The 1,795-nt window shown below is 42.2% G+C and overlaps 1 non-coding gene across 1 annotated transcript; it reads right to left on the bottom strand.

Annotated features, from left to right (window-relative positions):
- Positions 1-898: 898 nt before the first annotated feature.
- On the bottom strand, positions 899-1,005 carry LOC123454261. The gene has a single exon (XR_006633246.1). It is a non-coding gene; the product is annotated as a U6 spliceosomal RNA (small nuclear RNA).
- Positions 1,006-1,795: the final 790 nt, after the last annotated feature.

The following is a 1,795-nucleotide window of genomic DNA, read 5'->3' on the forward strand; positions in this document are numbered from 1 at the left end:
AAATGGAGTTAGTGATCTCAAAGACTTTTTAAATTTTATGAATTTATTGGAGAGACAGCGTGGACTCCAGGGCCTCCAGTCACTGCAAACAAACTCCAGATAAATGTGTCACCTTGTGCATCTGGCATATGTGAATACTAGGAAATCGAACCTGAGTCATTAGGCTTCACAGGCAAGAACTTTAACCACTAAGCTGTCTCTCCAGCCTTGAAGCATGAATTTCTTTTTTTTTTTTCATCTTTTTTAAAATGAAGCATGAATTTCTTAAATTCAAGATTATGTGGAACACGTGGGACTTTAAGCCAGTCTGGGCTGTAGAATCCAGCCTTGTGCCAAAAACTTTTTTTCAATAAATGGAAAGAAAATGAATGGAGAAACTATTCACTGGTGGCCCACAACTGTAATCACAGCATTCAGGAGGCTGTGGTGGTAAGAAAGTTGCCCTAAGCTATTCAGTGCATAATAGGCCAGCTGGACTAAGTAGGTACCTTCTCCCTTGTCCATTCTCAAAAATGGGTCAGAGTGCTGGGCGTGGTGGCGCATGCCTTTAATCCCAGCACTGGGGAGGCAGAAGTAGGAGGATCACCAAGAGTTCAAGGTCACCCTGAGACTACATAGTGAATTCCAGGTCAGCCTGGGCTAGAGTGAAACCCTGCCTCGAAAAAACAAAAAAAAAGGGGGGGGGGAGGGTTGGAGAGACAACTTGGCAGTCAAGGCACTTGCCTACAGAGCCTAATGACCCAAGTTCAATCCCCCAGTATGCATGTAAAGCCAGATGTGCAAAGTGGCTCATGCATATGGAGAAGATCTGCAGTGGCTGGAGGCCCTAGTGCACCTACTCTCTCTGTCTGTCTCTCTTCTCTATCTGCCTGCAAGTAAATAAATGTATTTTTAAAAAAGAAATATGGAACACTTCATGAATATGCATGTCAGCCTTGCACAGGGGCCATGCTAATCTTCTCTGTATTGTTCCAATTTTAGTATATGTGCTGCCAAAGTGAGCACAGCAATTTATTTAAACATAAACAAAAAGAAAGCAAAATAGTTGTTTCTTAGGAACCAAGTGGATAGCTCATTAAATGGAGTTAGTGATATCAAAGACTTTTTAAATTTTATGTATTTATTTATTAGAGAAAGAGTGTGTACTCCAGGGCCTCCAGCCACTGCAAATTGAACTCCAGATGTATGTGTCCCCTTGTGCATCTGGCTTATGTAGGTCCTAGAGAATCAAACTGGGATCCCTTGGCTTTGAAGGCAAAGGACTTAACCGCTAAGCCATCTCTCCGGCCCTAATCTCAAAGATTTTAATATAGAATAAGTAGCTTCTTGGGAAAGCAGCTGCCACTGACAGCTGAGGGGAAAGTGATGTGTAACTCAGAAGTTCAAGATCTCTTTACATACTCTCAACACTTAGAATCAGACTTCCCTAAGAGATGACAGGGATACTTCAGAAACACTGTAACCACTGCCTGAGTGAAGACAGCACAGGGGAATGCACTCACCTCTTCAGCATTCAACAAGAAAGTCTAGAAACCAGAGGATGCCAAGGAGCCAATGCACCAAGCCAATCCAGTCAAGCATATAGTTGGAACCAGAAATCATCAAACCAGACAAGGATGACAATCCCTATTAGTGAAGCACAACGCAGCCTATGTCCAAGGAGATGTTTGTAGCTGCTTTATTTACAAGAAACAGGATCTGGAATCAGCCCAGATGCCCATCAACAGATGAATGGTTAATGAAGATGTGGTATATACACAATTGAATTCTCAGTGTTAAGAAAAAATAGAGTGAT

Source organism: Jaculus jaculus, chromosome 13, assembly GCF_020740685.1.
Source record: "Jaculus jaculus isolate mJacJac1 chromosome 13, mJacJac1.mat.Y.cur, whole genome shotgun sequence".
In the NCBI taxonomy this organism is placed as follows: domain Eukaryota; kingdom Metazoa; phylum Chordata; class Mammalia; order Rodentia; family Dipodidae; genus Jaculus; species Jaculus jaculus.